The sequence below is a fragment of the Haemaphysalis longicornis genome, unplaced genomic scaffold (genome assembly GCF_048455015.1).
Source record: "Haemaphysalis longicornis isolate Haplotype H1 unplaced genomic scaffold, Haemaphysalis longicornis Haplotype H1 scaffold_17, whole genome shotgun sequence".
NCBI classification, from domain to species: Eukaryota; Metazoa; Arthropoda; class Arachnida; order Ixodida; family Ixodidae; genus Haemaphysalis; species Haemaphysalis longicornis.
Window position 1 is genome coordinate 8556942 of NW_027526276.1, and position 19025 is coordinate 8575966.

At 45.4% G+C, this 19025-nt stretch overlaps 2 long non-coding RNA genes across 3 annotated transcripts in view; one reads left to right on the forward strand and one right to left on the reverse strand.

The window, feature by feature from the left end:
* The window catches only part of LOC144166414 (uncharacterized), a 345992-nt gene that overhangs the window by 78921 nt on the left and 248046 nt on the right, over positions 1 to 19025 (reverse strand). The window lies entirely within an intron of this gene.
* LOC144166411 (uncharacterized) lies at positions 7256 to 13896 on the forward strand. Its single transcript, XR_013321671.1, has 3 exons — positions 7256 to 7638; positions 9164 to 9433; positions 12318 to 13896. It is a non-coding gene; the product is annotated as an uncharacterized LOC144166411 (long non-coding RNA).

A 19025-nucleotide genomic window follows, 5' to 3' on the forward strand; every position in this document is an offset into this window, starting at 1 on the left:
GAGTTTGAGCGGAACTCGGAAAAGGTGGAGCTGTTGGTGATAATAATAAGCTCATATTATTTCTGGGCAGGGTTAGAACACTTAAAAATGCGATTCATGCTATTTGCTGATTGTTGAGGTGACGTAACCGGTCCAGGGCTGCGCGCTCCAAGGATGCGCACCTAAGGCGTGGCGCAACTTTCAGTGCGTTGGCTCGCTCCACTGCGGCCCCAGTGGCTACTGGGGGCAAGCAAATCCAACTACTTTATTTTATGGTACTTTTCCTTTTTTAATCTGTATTTCACTACAAAGTACACGTCATAGTTTATTCCAGACGTTCATATGGGCTTTTTGTTTGAAATGTTTCGGCACAAGAAGCAGTTTCTGCGGTCACTGCCAGACCAAGGTAAATATAAATGGTAGCAAACCTTCGGGAGAAAAACGGTTGAGAAACTATTGCCAGCGACATCAACATGGAGGGGGGGGGGGGGGGGTTGGGAGTGGCGATTGAAGCGTGAATCTGTGAGGAGGGAACAAACACGAATAACAAAAAACCAAGTGTTATACAACAATAAAACTATTTATATTTTACGAACGATATTTATATCTGAATCACATTTATTTAGGCACAGTGTGCAAAGACTTTATGAAAATGTTCATTCTCAAAAAATTTTTTAGTACCGCCCTCTGAAGAATGGCACGTCATTGCTATGTGATGCAGTCCTTGTAGTGTTCAGAAAGACGCGCGTAACGTTCGTCTACTAGGAAACGCCCCTCACTTGTTTTGGTGGTGCGCATTTGCATTCGTTTTTTCTTGTTTATTTGGTGTGCACTTAATTTTTACTGTGCGTGGAGTTGCGACGTGCGTTGTATCGTGGGTGAACACGTTTAGTACCGTGCCCGGCTGGCATGGTGTCCTACGGGACGATGCTGCCAGCGTTGGAACGAAGCGCTTTCCTCGGTACCTACGGGGAAACGATGTGCTGTACTGTCTTGATCACAGTTGGGATGAACACGGGAGCGCGTGCCATTCCGTGCGCGGGAGCAGCCTGCCGGCGTTCTGGGTACTTCGAACATATGCGCAGTTCGTTTGCAACCATAGAGTTTCATACTAACATATACTAGTGGGAAATCTGTCGCAGCAGTCGCGGGCTGCCGTGGGCGCCGCCATTACCGCTTGCGGCGTTCCTCGCCTACTTGGCTTAGCTAGCCATATGGCTTCTTTTTTATCTCGACGCCAAAATCACAAAAAGGGCAATATTTTGTTCTGGTTCATCGTGCATAAAGCCTCTACATAATCACTGACAAATTATTCGTTTTGAAGGTTCAATTTTATAATAACAAAACAAATTTGATGAACCTTCTACAGTACTATCGTTGCTTTTGTGGAGCCAGAGCCAACTTTGCCGCCTGTTCATGAGCCATGCTAAGCGCAAGTGGAACGTGCCTGCCCGGTACATGACGGAACGCTTGCCGAAGCGCAGATCCCCTAGACAGTGGTGCCAGATTTCCCTCTAGTGTATGTTAGTATGGAACTCGATGTTTGCAATGAAGCTATGTGTTCATCGCGCGCATCGCGTAACCAAGACGCCAGCTTGTCGTCTGCTATGCCGAATGTCGTCTGCTCTCCGCTTTTTGGCTGCGTCAGCCAAGCAATCCGTTGCGTTGTGAAACTATTTCTAGCCGGCTGCGCTGAAAAACTCGCTTGTTTCATCGTAATAAACAAGTCACGGAGTGAGTGTTGCTGGTAAAAGATGAACAATTTTATTGGCTGCAAGCAAGGAGAAAACAACCGATCTTTTCCTGGATCTGTTTCTCCCAAGAAAGCAGTGTTATTTTTTCGCAAAGGCCGCACTGGTTAGTAGCGTGTCATTTCTCCGCCGGCCGCAATAACCGCAGAAGTCTGGGAAGGAAGCGACTCGTAAAGAGCCCACACAATTCCTGGATCGGCTTTTAAAACTTCCCACTCTAGCGGGAACTAGCGGAAAGAAAAGGAAAGCAACGGGCTAACAATAGTTTTACAATGCAGCGGGCTGCGGGCGCAGAGTGAACGCCGCTGAGGATTCACAATTACCGCAAGAAAGGCGAGTGCAAGGACGCCAGCGCAGCGCTCGAACTACGGCATTTGCGAATGCAGCGCTCTGTATACTGCCGCGAACCGGGCGCAAGACCTCTGTGCAGTGATTGCACGACCACAGTCACGCGAATGCAAGAACGGAACTACCGTAACAGAGCAGTTTGAAATGTCCACGCTCGATCCTTTCGCATTCACGAGCTATCCTGAGGTGTTACAGAATGCCGCACACGTAAACAAAAAACGCGCTGTGCGTATGCGCCAGCGGCATCCGCCCCGCCAATATCCCCTTGTAGACAAAAATATGAAACAAAACCCTATCACTCAGTGCGTGTAGGTAAAACGGGGCTCTAGAAATCCTATAAATGCTACCAAAGAGCGATTTCGGCGCGAAAACAAGAGCAAACTGCAGCGAGCGCCCTGAAGCGTAGCGAGGGCGTCTGCTCTCAAGTGGCCAACAAATATGGCGGCACCGGCACGGAGTTAAAGGGACCGCGGGTGAGGGGAAAGAAAAAAGAGTAGGGCAGCGGAGAAGGAGGGAGCAGTTGGCGCTACCTTAGTAATTTTAGGGACCTTATTGCGACGTTCCTCGCCTACTTCGCTTAGCTAGCCATATGGCTTCTTTTTTATCTCGAAGCCAAAGCCACAAAAAAGGTAATAATTTGTTCTGGTTCATCGTGCATAAACCTTCTACATAATCACTGACAAATTATTCGTTTTGAAGGTTCAATTTTATTATAACAAAACAAATTTGATGAACCTTCTACAGTAATATCGTTGCTTTTGTGGAGCCAGAGCCAACTTTCCAGTCTGTTCATGAGCCATGCCAAATACAAGTGGAACGTGCCTGCCCGGTACATGACGGAACGCTCGCCGAAGCGCGGCTCCCCTAGACAGTGGCGCCAGATTTCCCTCTAGTATATATTAGTATGAAACTCTATATTTGCAACGAAGCTATGTGTTCATCGCGCGCATCGCGTCACCAAAACGCCAGCTTGTCGTCTGTTCTCGTCTGCTCTCCGCTTTTTGGCTGCGTGAGCTAAGCAATCCGTTGCGTTGTGAAACTATTTCTAGGCGGCTGCGCTGAAAAACTCGCTAGTTTCATCGTAATAAACAGGTCACGGAGTGAGGGTTGCTGGTAAAAGATGAACAATTTCATTGGCTGCAAGCAAGGAGAAAACAACCGATCTTTTCCTGGATCTGTTTCTCCCAAGAAAACAGTGTTATTTTTTAGCAAAGGCCGCACTGATTAGTAGCGTGTCATTTGTCCGCCGGCCGCAATAACCGCAGAAGTCTGGAAGGAAGCGACTCGTAAAGAGCCCACACAATTCCTGGATCGGCTCTTAAAACTTCCCACTCTAGCGGGAACTAGCGGAAAGAAAAGGAAAGCAACGGGCTAACAATAGTTTTACAACGCAGCGGGCTGCTTGGCTCACGCAGAGTGGAGAGCAGACGACAATCGGCATAGCAGACGACAAGCGGGCGTCTTGGTGACGTGATGCGCGCGATGAACTTATAGCCTCGTTGGAAACGAACTGCGCATGCGCGCGAAGTTACGTGGAACGCCGACAGGCGGCTCCCGCGCACGGAATGACACGCGCTCCCGTGTTCACCCCAACTGTGATCAAGATAGTACAAGGTTGAAAGAGAAATTCCCGTACGCTTGGCATTTCACTACACCATTTTCCTCTCGTTTCCGCAGGTAACGCGAAACTATAGCACTGTTAATGCATGCACGGGGGGTTGTGTAAGGGGACGTGGTGGTGCTTCGAAAAACATTGGGTCTAAAGCTTTGTTATTTCACAGTTATCTCTTGATTTCACCTCAGGATGGCTCAGAGCACTTCTCAGCGTATTCAAACAGCGTAAATATTGTGCGCCACTCGGATTCAAACGATTTGCTTTAACTTGCTATCTCTGTGCCTTCTCTATTGCATTACAACGCTTGTAGTGATCGTTGCTTCCCGCGCTTGTACGAGCAAGCAATATTTCCATCGCAGTACTGTGCTGTGCTGCTCCGTGCTGCGCTGCTGCCAGATCTTTCCTGCTATGTGTTTTTAATTGCTGTCGTCGTTTCTTTTGCATTTATACATATTTTTTCTGTTTTTACTTATCTGTTGCGACACCTGCCTAAACAATGCAACACACTAAACTTTTTAACACCCTTAAAGGTGCTAAAAGGGTGCACTCAACATTTTGCACCCTTTTTGCACCTTTTAAGGACTAAAACATTGCTCCGGCACCCAATCATGAGGGTGCCACATATTAAGGGGTGTAAATCTTAACATTTTTACACCCTTTAAGGTGCAAGGAGGGTGTACTGAACATTTTGCACCCTTTTTGCACCTTTCAAGCACCCAAATATTGCTCGGGCACCCCACCTCGAGGGTGCCAAAATTCAGGGGTGTAATCAACAGTTTCATAGGGTGCTACGACCGTTAAAGGGGTGCTAAAAAGTATTTCTTCTCGATTGGGGTGTTACCACGGCACCTTATCGTTAGGGTGCCTAAAAGAACGGTGTGTGAATGCAAGCATGCAAAATTGCACAAAAACAGGCTGAATGTTTAAACCGCACATTGCACTATTCCACCGCCCGTTGAGAGAATAAATATGAACTCTCCACATAGACCAGGGGAAAGGCTCTAAAATTGCTGTTCGTAAATTGAACAAAACGTGCTGAATGTTTAAATTCCACTCTGCACTAATCTACTGCTTCGAGTGTATCACAAGGTTCGTTTCGATGTCTGGGTGCACGGGAAGGAAAGGCTACAAAATGCCTCTTGTAGTCCTATAAATAAAACTTTTACGCGAGGCATCGGTGTCCTCAACGAAATCGAATTTACCTAAGCATTTGTTCCCGTATTATTATGCCCCGGGCAAAAATTCCAACAAGACTTTCTTGTTGGGCTCACAGCACGCCTGTGGGGCCAATACGAAGTTCTGTCGGCACTCTATCGTTCCAATAGCCTAGTCTTCCAACAGGGAGTTTAACCTTGATGGCGTTTGTGGGGCCAATAAGAAGCTCTGTCGGCACTCTATCGTCCCAACAGCGTAGTCTTCCAACAGGGAGTTTAACCGTGATGGCGTTTACCGGCTCGCCAACACGATAAGTCAACGCCAACAGACGCCTCGTTCGTAATCAGCGGCGCGAGCGCGCCATCAGACAGAACCGACAGACGCCCTGAAGGTGGTTTTTAGGGCCTAAACAGCAGCGTCTATGTCTGGCATAGACGCTAGAAGTCAACGTTTGTGTTCTGAATTTTCCCTTCAGTAAGTAACAGTCAGACGGAGGATAACATAACTATGTGAAGATATGCTTTGGCTCATACCACGGCAAGCGCAATCGTTTGTGGCTGCAGCCTCGGTTGCTCTTCGTCCACAACAAACTGAATCGGCTGTACAGCTTTCTTCGAGGGCGTGTATGCAGGGGTTCTATCTTCCTTTTTTGCGCAGGCCGACGGGGGCGGTCGTGTAAAATCATTTTCGCTCGTCGCTGCCGTAGGGTTGCCACCTTCCTGGTTTTGGACCGGCCCGACCGGTTTTTTAAACAGCGGGCCGGTTGCCGGTCCATATCTAAAACCAGCCGTCATCAGCCGGTTTTTAGGCTTTTGTGCCGTGATTATGCCCGTTTTGGCGTTTTATAAGCGTCAATTCAACAACTAAGACGATAAATACGTGTCGACAAGCATAGGCGTGCGCACAGAAGGGGCAGGGGGGGCGGCCGCCCCCCCTAATCATCTGAAGGGGGCGCCAAATTTGCCCCATGCCTTGCCGATGTAACACATGAAAGTAAAATTTCTGCTCAGAAATATTTTGTGTGTGTTGCAATTCCATCACATTGAAATAAAAATTTTATAACCATCCCTCTTTGCACTGCGTTCGCACCGCAAGGCCTTCAGTGAGAAGAGGTCGGGAGTTGCTCTGGGGGGGGGGCGCAGCGGTAAGACTTTGCCCCCCCAAATTGAGAACTCTGCGCACGCCTATGTCGACAAGCTGCGCAAAGACACGCGAGCAGAGAAAATACGCGGGCGAGCGCGCTGCCTCAGATGGAGGGGGACCTAAGGGAAGAACAAAATAACGAAATTCTACCGCCGCGGTCAGCAATTGCGGTTACTTTTCAGTGAAGCACATGCAGAGCGATTAACCAAGCTCTCAATCACTTTCAGTACAAACGTTATGTTGATTTCTCTCTAAGAAAACACTACAATAAATGGCACTGCATGGTAAAAAACATGGCGTCTTTTTTCAACACAATCCCCCCTCCCCCCCCCCGGAAGGCCCGTTTTTTTTTTCGGGGAAAGGTTGTAACCCTACGCTGCTGTTCTGCCTACCTGCTTGCTGTACCTATTACGTCGCCGCCACCGCAAATCCCCACTTGTTACAAACTCAGAGGTTTTCGCACTGTTAGCAGTCGTTTTACACGATGGGTTTGATGCGCCTGACATGCCAGGAGTGACATCGCTTGTAGTATTAGAGCGACGTTGCTTGTCTGCAAGACGGTGCCGGTCAAACAAGCGTTATCAACGCCATAATTCTAACGGCACATTCCATTTATTTCGTGGCTGCCGTGGCTTGCGCAGAAAAGGTCGGGTTGACTGCGATAGCTTTCTTGAGTCAAATAATGGAGCTTTGGCTCAATCGCTTGCAGCGCTAGCAATGCGGCCTCGTCTGCAAGACCGGTGCGTGAGAAACAAGCGTTAGGACAGCCCGAATTTCAAAAATGCAGCATAAACTAGACCATCGTTAAAGGAGGCGATGACTAGACACAAGCAACAATATTCGTTGACAACTTACGTAAGTATAGAGTTGTTTTAGGCGCACCGAACACCGCCCGCCGACATAGCTGTTTGTTAACGCGTCCGTTTACTGTTTTGTAGGTCAATGGTTCGATTCCTAATCGAACGTGTTTTTTTTTTTTTTTTTTTTTTTTACGTGAGGGTTTTATTAGCTCATTTTTTAACGACCAGGGTAAGCACCTGTTCCTTGCTTTCTATCACGCCGACATTTACCGCCCTCTTCCTAAACCCAAAGTAGCTCGTTTTCTCGCACGTTCTCTCTTGAGAAGCCCGCCGTGAAAACAAAACCAAAACAAACGTCAAACCTCTTTACAATATCAGTATATATGTCAATTACTTTATGTGTATTCACTTTTTGTCTTTAAAAACCTTAAATTTAAGTTATAAGCACATTTCAGACTTTGAAAGCAGAAAGATAATTACCGACATTACAGTACTAACACAATTTTCGTCAAACCTAGAGGTGCTGCATTTGAAGTCTGGCAACTATCTCTCACTTTTGTGTGTGTTTTTTCATGGCGTTTTGTGCCGAGTGGTTGGTGGCGTGATTTAATCTGTTTTATCTATTTCAAGCTTAAATCATAGTTATAGAAGCTTTATGGGTGATGTCTACCCTTCTAACCTACGCGTGTGTTGAACATGGGGACCCCGGAAGAACGATCATCGCCGGATAAAATACTGCGCGTCAAAAGTGGATGACATTGCATCAGAACAAAGCGTGTTCGTGTGTCCGCGAGATGAAGACGACAGTGAAGGAGAATTTTACGTTGGAAACATCGTTTTTGCTCGGGTAAGTACGCATTTTTTATTATTCTGTATTTGGTTGGAACGAGTTCTGGTGTTTATGGGTCAGTAATTCGCTAGACCCCCATCTCGTTTGCTCTGAGAGCCTACGTGAATTAGTATACTTGTTTGGCGCCCAGTCCACCGTTTCCGCAGAAGTCAGCATCAATTTACGCTGAAGCTAGACCTTGGCTACGATGCTCGCGCTATGGTACACGGCTGCTAATAATTTCACATCACGCAAGGCTCTTTAACACCGGGGCGTTTGTTTATGTGTCTCTCAAACAGTGCCTTTGCGGTTGCAGATCGCAGTCGCAATTTCGCGTGAGTGGCACAACGCTGTGATTAGTCCTCCCTCGTGAATACCCGCGGTATACCAAGAAATAACATGAACAGGAGGTTCCCTGGAAGTGCATGTGAAAGCGCGTACACGTGATTCCATGGCTGGCGTCTCTCCCCCCCCCCCCCCCCCCCCCCCTTCACGAATTCCGTGCAGTGCGCTTCGCAGCTATTGCGCTCGCGAGACCGGCGACCGTACGCCTCGCGGTCTTCGGGCCGCGATATGTGTGCTGTTCTCGTGAAGCTCGACAACAGCGAAATTGCCGTACTCGCTCGCCAACGCGCCCCGACAGCGTACGCGTCGACCGGGTGCTGACGGAGTTGTGCTGGAAGAAAAGCAGGCAAGAGATGAGGGCGCACGAGGTGTAGTTAAACATGAGAATTTACAAAGTGCAAGGTGGAGAAAATAGTATGCAAGGGCCGGAAACGGTGAGAGAGTTCGGGCCGCGCGCCAGCGAGCGAGTGCGGTAATTTACGTTGCCGAGTTTCACGAGTCCGGCACGAATATGACGACGCCCGTCTGAGAGTTCATAGAGGTATAGAATTCACATACGTGCAAATTGAAGGTGAAATGCGCGCATGTGGCCTCGCAGGGAGTTAGCATAGTCTCGGGGTAGTGGGGGAGATTTCACAACGCCTACGAGGCGCCTGCCGATTCTGTCAAAGTAGCTCTCGGGAAGTCTGGGGCTTGATATCAGAGGCATATGTATTGTTTAAATTAGTGCACAAAAATTGAGCCAATTCGCAAGTTCTCATTTTCGCAAAACCGCAGGCCATACAGAGACTAACAAGAAAGCTGTAGGCACTCACTCAACTCGATTTATATTGGAGAATTGAACGTGCAGATACAAGTCAGACATTGAAATGGAGGAGCCTCAACTATCACACACCAGTTCCGATTGAAAGCAAGAGATACAGATGAGCTGCTAGCATGCGTTCCATGCAAATTAGCTCAGTAGCTAGCTTTGCATATATCATGCATACCCCACTCACAGTACCTGCGGGTCTAATAAATACATTCTTACTGTGACCTAAATTTCACTTGGGGTGTTCCGGGAATGTTCTTATTAGTGCCTTGGAGGTTACTGTCTTTAAACGATTAAAAATCTACTTGATGTAAGCATTCGTGCTTTGTGTGTGCTCTTCTTGTATTTCAAAAAGTGTCAGCACACTCACAGATTATGCACCTGCAGGTGCTGCTGCTGGCTGTCCTGGGTCAGCTGGCTTCCAGTCCAGTTTCAAAGGCTTTGCCAGGGCCTCCCTTGGCCAACCGACACTGCACCTGCTGTACCCAAGTACTGCCTGGCCTTTCGTTGGTGTTCCGTACGCTTTGCCGCCAGGAATGGTCATTCATCCATCATCTGGCCGCTTGGACCACCCGTTCAGAAGTCAGCGCATTTGCTCGACACATCGGTCCAGGCACTGCTGCCATATCGGTGCACCCACCGATTATGTATTTTCAGGTTAGTTATTGCATGTTGTGGAACTTGCCATGATGTATACCTGTTAGCAGTGCTGTGGCCTCTGATTATTTGAAACATTTTCATGAAGCAGTGCTGTGCGTATGGAGCGTGTCATTGCTTAGCAGAGATATTGAAGAGAATCTGGGGCTGACGACTAAAGGGCAAGAAGAGAAATTGAACTGACTTTGAAGCAAGTATTCGTATGTAATCAAGCCAAGCAAACATTTAGGATCTTTCGATATGGTTTTAAACTTGCAATACAAACTGGTCTACTTCAGATCATACTGGTAATAATCATACTATACCGAAAAGTACATCCCGCAGTCTGTAGAATTCTGACAGCGCTTTTTTCGCAGTCTCTCATGACAGGCACTAATCTCAATGGTTGGAAGATAGTCGAGGTAGCACCAGTCTTTAAATCAGGAGACGGTACTTCACCATTAAATTTCCCTAACAAGCACCATATGCAAGGTCAGGAAACATTTCATCCACTCTCAGGTCGCTAATTATTTATAAAATCACAATATCACATTCGAGTATCACCACGGTTTTCACAAGGGTTACTTAAGAAACACAACTTTCAGGATTTGTTCACGATCTACATTGATCCATTGACACAGGCTTACAAACTGCGGTAGTTTTTCTCGATTTTTCTAAAGCATTCAATCGCATTGCACACCACAGACTACTTCTCAAACTTCACCCTAATGTCCTCACTTGAGCAAAAGATTTTCATTCTTCTCAAATGCAGTTTACTTCTAATAACTATATACTTCTTTTGCTCGTGCCACTTTGTTGTCCCCCCAGGCAGGTTGCTTGGTCTATCTTCCATGTTGCATATCCTGCCATGTAGGTCTATTTGCAGATGATGTTGTAATTTATCACACAATTTCTTTCAACTACTACCGTCAATGCTTTCAATCTGATCTTAACACAATTAACTCCTGGTGCTGCAAATGGCTAATGTCGCTTATCTCTAAAACAAAGTGCATGACTTTAACGGTGGCAAGTCTCGGATTGTAAATACTTAATTCATTAACAACAGCCTGATTACCTCTTGAGACAAAGGTGTTTTGGTACGCCGGTAGGGGAGGGGGGATTGCATGGTGGATTTCAAAAGGTACATCGATTGGGAAAATAAGACGTGTGATTAATATTTTCATTTGCACTCCAAAACTCGCTTTATTTCATATGTTTAACCCACTGCCGTGGCTAGGGTGGTGTGCTGTGGAGGCGAATGTCGGTTAGATACCGCTTGGTGTAGCCGCTTTTCAGATGGAGGCAACACGTAAAGACGCCCGTGTTTGGAGATTTCGATGCGCACAAAAATACCCAGATGGTCAAAATAAATGCGAAGCCTTCCCCTACAGTGCTCCCCATATCCCAAGTGTAGCTTTGGCGTGTTAAACCACCGTTTTTTTTTTTCATGTTTTTGGTATAGTACCAGCTGCTGTAGCAGGTGCAACTGAAAGGTAAAATTATACATAATGTTTTCAAGAGCTAAATATAAAGGCCATATTGAAGTGCGTTTATGGGTCTATCTCATAGCAGTAGTGAAAGGTTATATACTCTGGTGCAGGTTAAGAACGCCAATAGCTCATGTGGTGTAGTCCAGTGTTTGACGGAATGCCGTGTAGGCAGGTAAAAGCATTATTGCAGTGATGAAACGTAGGTCACTGACCAAGTCAAGAAAGCCATTTAACGGTTTGTTGCTTGTTCACGGTGAGCATGTGTCGTGGAAAACGAAGCTATATATTGGGCATTACGCGGCGCAATGAGTTTACGTAGATATGGTGCAGATTGCCATCCATTATGTTGATAATGTTGGGCGTCGTCTGAACAATGAGGGACTCGAGCAGTAATCGAAAAGATAGATTGCACTCAGTTGTCAGTAATTTTGTCTTGTTCCAGTCGACCACGTGTCCCGTCCTCTCACGGTGCTCTGCCAGTGGACTTGTTTTTGCATGGCCCTTGTTCACTTCGTTCCAGTGCTGCATTAATCTTCTGTGCAGATTGCCCGTTTCGCCAATGTACACTGATTTGCATTCAGCGCATGGAATCTAATAAACAATACCCGGAAGCTTGGAGCGTGAGAGGGGGTCTCTCACGCTGACAATGTCAGAACGCAGCTTGCTAGTGGGCACATGCACAATGTATGCACTGCGTGTCTTGAAAATGTGTGTGAGAGTTTCACCGATGTGTGGGACGTAGGTAATTGCTGCACGTTTTGATGCAGTCGTTGTCCTGAATATAATGCCTAAAGAATTATATTCAGAAAGGAGCGAAGAGGGCGACTAGCAAGAATCCACATTGACATTAGCAGGCAGAAGCGTCCACAAGGCCTGTGTCAAAACGTGCTGCAATTCTCGTCCTACACATCAATCAAACTTTCGCACGCATTTTCAAGAAACACATTGTGCACATCGTGCAGGTGCCCACTAGCAAGCTATGTTCTGACATTGTCAGCGTGAAAGACCCCCCTCACGCTTCAAGCTTCCAGGTGTTGTTTATGTTTTGAACAAAAAAAGTGCCATTTAAACGTGACACCTCCTTCCTTGCCGATTTCTGATGCCTGATTGTTCAGTTTGTGGGGATACGTTTAGCAGATTGCTCACATGTCTAACCTGTATTTGTGCTTGAGCAGTCAAACGCTGATGTTAGCAGTGAAGTAGGTGAAAATTGTAGTTTGATTGTAGTTGTGTGCAGATTACCTACATTGTGTTAATTCGTAGAAAAGCAAAATTGAGGTAACCCTGCTAACTGTTCCGCATTGCAGCATTTTATTATGCGAACGTTAAGGAGTTCAGCTGCTTGTTAAAGGTGAAATAAACAGTGGTACAAAAAGAAGAGCATCTACTAAACAGAAATATCTTCACAATCGCAGGATGCCAACGGTCCGCCTACCAACTTGTGTCCTGCATCGTTTCTGCTGGCTGGAGCGGTTCATGGAGCATTTTCCAGCTTCTCAAAGTTTGTGGTCAAGCGCTCCTCCAAGTGAAAGATGCCACAGAGGGATCTTTTGTTTTAATGCCACAATTTCACGTGCTCAGCAGCAAATTTACTCGTAAGGCTTTTTAAATATTCATCACCCAAGAGGGCATGTTACCTTCGTCTTCGGTGGAATGTCTGCACTCAGGTTATTTGTGACAGAAACAAGTGGACCACGTCATGAGAGTCATTGAGGCCTTGTTGATTGTGCATGCTTCTGAAATGACATTTTCATTAAGCTGAATACTTTCCACATATTACGATTTGTGAACAAATTATGGTAAAAGTCATGATTAGTTGTACTACACTGCAGGAAGGAAATGCCAACATACGTTTTAAGCACCTCTGATATTTCAGATCGTTGGCTGGTGAGCAATAAAACAAAACTGAAATTTTTTTAAAGTAAAATCAAATATTTGTTGTCACCAGTGCATGACCATAGTAAAAGCTATCTAGTCACCAAATTTAGAATTAGACACGAAATGCCAAGAAAAATAGGGAAATAAACTAGACAGCTGGCTACAATAAACCAATTCGTAAAATTCCTCAATGTCTATCAAGTGATGATTCAGGCGGGTTAGTTAAGATGTCAGTGGGTTTACACACCCAACTTGCAGGGAAGCACATGAGCTCCCAATATTAACATGTTTTTAGTGAAGACCGTCTTCCTTCATTAAGCTGCTTTGCACATTGATGCCAGTCTGATAAATGTCCTGAATTTTTGTTATGATCAATCTTTGTATGGGAACCATATATTTTTATATGATGTCGCTGTGTATTTCTGAAACTGTATCTAGTCACTAATTCCAATTTGTCGTGGTCAGGTTTTTTCAACTAATTCGTAGCTTTTTTAACAATTATGGTATATTTTGTGTGCCTAAAGGAATGCCTCATTGCATGTTTAGCCTATGTAGTGTTGAAAGCGGACATTTTGCTTCAAAGTGGAATGTCGGGCTAGCAACAAGGTACTTCGCGTGCTGCTCACTTTCATTCATGCCATTATTTTTTATATTATCATTTAAAATTAAACGCCAACCAGTTTGCTGTCGTTTTAATTTTGTCACCTACTTTATACTTTCTTTTTTTTTTCAACTTTGTGTAAGGATTGACTATCCATATTTTTATGATACCAAGGCGTTGGACTGGGCTAGCTGGTACATGTTTGAATGGATGAAAAACCATAGGAAAACCCAGGACACAGAAGAGAACGACGGGACAAACTTGTGCCGTCATTCTGTTTTAACTGTTTCCTGTGTTTACCACTGGTTTTTTATGCATTCAAACATTTTTTATGAGTTTGTTGAACAGTGATTAGTTTAGGTGTGTTCAAACAATTGTTGGCTGCGAAGGCTCCCTGTAGCATTTGTATAAGTGCTCTCTGCTTTTTTTTTTTGAGCCAATACCCCACCACCAGTCTTCATGAGGTGGTCTTTTGTAGAAATAAGTTGAAATAAATATTTGTTTGCATTGCTTTACATGTTTTGAAAGAATTTCTTGTTCATTCTTGTTTCATTCAACCCCGTTTCAGAATCCTGCTTAAGGCATTTCCTCTGTTATTTTTTTTTCAGAACCAGGAAGGGTGCTCATCCTCGGTTCTTGCTGAAGCAGCAGTATCCATACTTCACACGTGAGCTCTGAACACACAGTAATTATGGTATGAAACATTCTACCAGTATAAGCCTGCTTTGTAGACGTCATTGTAGATGTCAAAGCTCTTGACAGTGTAGTCCAATGTCTGGTGTAACGGGCAATGTCTACAACTTGTAAAAATTAATTTTGTGGCTATAATGTTTGTGATTATTTTAAAATGCACGTCAACTACTATTTAGAATCGCTGTCTAAATTGGCAGCCATTTTCCTGGTGGATACAGAAAGTGAAAAAGCGCATGTGTAGAGATTTCAGTGCACCTTAAATGTCCCAAATTTGCTAAAGCTAATCCAAAGCCCTCCTTGTGGTGCACTTCATATCCCATGTACAGTTTTGCGTAAAAACAGCTAAAAATTTATGATCAATTTAAACTTATTTTAATGTTTTTAAATGCAAATATTCTCAGTTTAAGCTGCCATATTTAGAGTAAAATATTTTGTAACAATTATATAGCTACCAAAGGTTTACAGAAAAGTTTTTTGCTTTTGGTTGTGCACCTTCTTGTCAAAAGAAAAATGTTGTTAAGAAAGGCAGAAGAAACCCAACTATGGAAATTAGCAAACCCTAAAGCTGCGGATAGAATGAATGTTTTGTAGAGAATCTTTTGCTGATTTCAGTTCTAGTCAACTCTAAAAAAGTCTATTGACGTAGAATGCTTACCGTGAGGCACCTCGTAATACTAGCCAAAACTAATGGGCCCTGGCTGTTGGCTTTTCATTTGCAACAGTGACAAATGACCCCACATCCACCGGCAGGGACATAATGCAAGGCACCATGTACAAGCTAGCCTCATGATAAAATAATGTTTTCTGAACAATGGCATTACATTTCAACCATGGGCTTCACCAGGGAACTTGTATGCATTGTTCTGTGATGTTTGCAGTTCTTGTTATTGCTATGTGGGGTCATTTAGTCTAAAGGTATGTTTATAAAACTCCAAATACCACCAAACCTTGCAAGTGCTGTACCATATGAATATTTTTCCGTAAAGCAAAAAGAATAATGCAAACGAAAATAAATGGCTTGGGTACCCAACTTTTATAAGTAGATTATGAGCCGCAGTACGGAGGGAACTATATTATGAGCCGCATTACGGAGGAAACTATACATTTTGCATTTGGTCTTCCTTGATATTGAACCTTCCTGCTCAGCTCAAGAATAAGGCACTAAACATTGCAGGTAGCTACCTTGATTGGAAGTTTGATGCAATACTAAGAAGCCAAGGGTTTTAAGGTTCAAGGAAGTTTTGTGTGGTTGAAGTGTTGCACACCTAATTGCTTTCACTGCACAGCATGGTTAGGCTCTGCAGTGAATCTCGAAGGATGTGTACTGCAGTTCGGCAAAGTGAACATATAATTGGTTTTTTACGAAGTTTTGGGTAATCAACTACCTCTAAAGTTATAACTGTACTGAGATGTGGCTCCTGACTTTTTAAATTGATGTTTTAACAATCGGTGACACAAGTTCAAGGAAATTATCAGCTGATGTTGAGCTTCAATGGAATGTCTCACAGAACCGAGCTTGGAAAGCACGAATGTTTCATACCATAATCGTGTGTGATATTGTGCAATATGTGGTCTCACACCTGCTGCACCTGTGAACCGAGGATGACGCACCCGTTTTGTACCCCTTTAGGTGGGTGCTTTTGCAGAAGATGCTCCTACAGATTGGGGTGCTAAGTAGCACCCTAGGATACTTTTAGGCGGAAAAGGGTGTTTATAAGGCACCTGTCTTCTGGGGTGCTTCACAGAGGGTGCTCCTGCGGCGACAAAATCCAAGCACCCTAAAGGGCGTAAAATATTCAGTTTTTAGGGTGCTCCTGTGGCGACAAGCTGAAGCACCCTTTTGGGCGTAAAAATTTTTAGTGTGAACAAGGAAATTGCAGGCATGAATCTTGGGTGAAGTTATTTAGAAACCCATGCCTACTTGATAAGACGCCGTGACAGCTGCGGTTCAGAGTGGTGTGCACGCTGCACTTTCGTGAATCGGCATTTCTGCGGCCCGGTTTTCTGCGTCAAGATGTAGTGCCTAGTTCTTTTCTCTTGTTTCGAATGAGTTCTACTGTTGACGCTCATAAGGCTATGTGTTACGGTTATAGTCAATTTTTCGGCGCGTAAAGAAAATCATAATGCGTGTAGTGCCGATAAACATTTTGTACTTATTTACATACGTGCTGAACTTGTACAGTGTTGTATATGTTTATCCTGAAATAAAATTCAAATGTCGCGATTTTAACATGACTATGCGTAATTCTTGTCTTAGAACTGAAGCACACACACCGAGCAAGCATTACATAACCTTGATCTCTGCTTAGGGCACGCACGCAATCTGCGTATGTGCGACGCAATTAAACAACCCAGCACTGGCGTTGGTGGAAATTTCTATCGGGGTGAGGGGCGGGTACGTTTTTTTATATAAAGGGGGGGGGGGGGGGGGGCCGAGTGGTCGAGTGTCATTTTGTGCTCTGTATCACACGGCTTACAAAAAATCCGGTGGGGGGGGGGGGGGAGAGGGGGGGGTACGTGCTCGGTTCCCTGTTTTCCACCGGCTGCAATCAAGGTAAACAAATACAGCAGTGAAATGCATGAATACCGATTAAAGTTACAGAGAAAATGTTAGATGTTTTTAGCAACACCGAGGCGAATCATGAGACAGTATGCTTAAGCGTGTCTCTCCTGTCACAAGTCTGTACTAGTTAAGCTGGCGTTGACTTGAAACACATTCGCCAAGGGCTCACCAACTTGCGTGAGATGGCAATGATATGAGCCCTCAGCGATCAGAGGCCTGCTAAAGCTATTTTGAAGGCACATTTTCGCGCCAATGCCACCAAAATGGCATCAATTTTTGACCGGATCTTGCGTCACATGCGGTTTATTTTTTGTTCAGCCGGAAGTGTTCCTTCCTCACACAGGTTGCGCTAAGCCCCATGAGCAGGTTAAGAGCCGCCTTTTTCTGAACGTATGGGCTTCTATGGAAGCTTCGATACCAGTTGCGTTTACTTTGACCGGACACTGAAATCACACGATTATGGCCGACTGGCAAAGAAAAAAACTGCGGGTGATGGAAGCGCGTTCCATTCAAAACAGTTGCTGCTCGTATTACGTTATCGAAACTCTCCGCTTTTCGACACAAAATGTCATAGGAGTACTCCAGTCTGCTTACGTGATTTTAGGGCGAAATCATGTCAATACGTATTGACAACTTCTTTTCTGATATATTGTACTTGGGTCTTTTTTTCTCGCTTTTTTGTTTTTTGTTTTTTGGCACGAGTTACTTCAAACGGCTTCTTTTCTGCTATTACGTGTTTGCGGCAGTTTCTTCTCTAGACTATGTTCAGACTGCCGACGCAAAAGCCATATCGTGATCTATGGACGTAAAAAAAAAACGGCGTGTCACGCAGTTCGGTTGGCTGAGAATTGAAATGGCGTCATTCTTTAAAGTTATTAAGACAGTTGCGGCAACAGTCTGAACACGGCCTTACGTCAGAAAGGCCGTAGAAAAGCCGTAGAATAGGGGTTCTGCGAGGGTTGTGAGCACCTGTACTATTACCGTGATATCACGTTCAGGCTTAACGCTGCACGCAATATTCTACAACTGTTACTTTCCAAATTCAGTGTTTTGATTTTTGTGAACCGGGCACGTTGGATCCTCCAAGCTCCCAATTGCGTACCGATCCCCCAAGTGGCCATGTGTTACGAAGGAAGGAACAACAACTTTTCAGATTTGTTTGGTTTATTTCATTTTGCTTTTCATCGCTCTGGTTCGACGAAGCTCGCCACAGTCATTTTCTTTTTTTTTTTTCAGAGAGTTCAATCCTCTCATTAGCGTCTCTCCTTACGCGCGCTCCTCACTCCCGCTCACCTCACTCCCGCTTACCTCACTCCCGCTCTGGCGTAACGCGGTTACTCTAATTCTTAGCTCCCCCCTTTACTCGTTTTCATTGCTCTGCTTCCTGCCATACGACGGTGACGCTGAACAAAACCCGTTTAAATGTGTAAAGATCGCTCTGAGAATAGACACGCGTCGCTGATTGTATTGTAGCGATGATAAAGAATAGATGCAACAGGCCATCCAGCCATCGGGGCATGTGGCGTAGCAGCATCAACCACGTGGAAGAGGAAAGTACGGTTATGTCCAATCCAGACACACAGATATGCGCCAAAGACGTGTCAGGGGAAGAGGATGAACCCTATAACGTGCATGCGCGAGAAACGAGTTGGGTTATCTCAACGCTCAGACCTGCGTTCCTATCGGCTTCACCCCTGCGAATAAACCGCCTCAACGGGCTATCGGTGCGTCATCTGTCTCCCTGACAGTATGTGTTATATGTGTAAGGCGTCGTGCCAGTAACGTTTTAAATGCAGAGCATTTCTTTAACTCACGATGTCACCCGGCGTTGTCGGCGTGCCTCGGCGTCCGCAACAGCCGTTCCAGGTGCGCCCTCTCCCCCACTCCTCCTCTCCCGCATCACGCTACCCTCCTCGCTCTCAACAACAGGTCCGCACCCCTCCCCCTACACTATATAAAAAAATAATACTTACCGGCGCCTGGTTTCGATCCCACGACCCTGCGGGCGGAACGCAAGGTACATGGTGCTCTACCCACTGCGCCAAAAAGCCGACACAGAATGGAAGGCTACGAACGCGCCTTATATCCTTGACTCATTCAAACTACGTCAAGAAGCTGCTGATACAACGCATTCACTACCCGTGGGCGGAACGCGAGGTACATGGTGCTCTTCCCACTGCGCAACAAAACCGACACAGAATGAAAGGCTACGAACGCGCCTTATATCCTTGACTCATTCAAACTACGTCAAGAAGCTGCTGATACAACGCAACCACCAACTCCCCAAACACTAAACGTTAACGCAACACACCCACCCCCTATGCGACGCATTTACTCGAGTCCCCCTCGCGGGGAGATGGGCCCTTTTTACAAAAAAGGCGCGTCACG